A 292-nucleotide genomic window follows, 5' to 3' on the forward strand; every position below is an offset into this window, starting at 1 on the left:
ACATGGGGAGAGGCGAGGCACTACATGTAAAGGGAAGATAAGCGGAAATGTTATGATATTCATCTGTGAATTGAAATGGTAAGATTTGTGATTTTTGTTATTAAGTTCACATTCTCAGGCTGTTGGTGAACGCAATAACGAACACAGAAGAAGGGAATTGAATTTTTTTTTTTTTAATGTCGATCATCAGAGAGGAAGTATTTCGTTGTTCATTTGTTAATCTCGTTCACTTTCTCTGTTTTAATTAGTATCTGGTTATGGGTACAATATAGATGATTAAATGTATATATAA

The sequence above is a fragment of the Penaeus monodon genome, chromosome 33, assembly GCF_015228065.2.
Source record: "Penaeus monodon isolate SGIC_2016 chromosome 33, NSTDA_Pmon_1, whole genome shotgun sequence".
NCBI lineage: Eukaryota > Metazoa > Arthropoda > Malacostraca > Decapoda > Penaeidae > Penaeus > Penaeus monodon.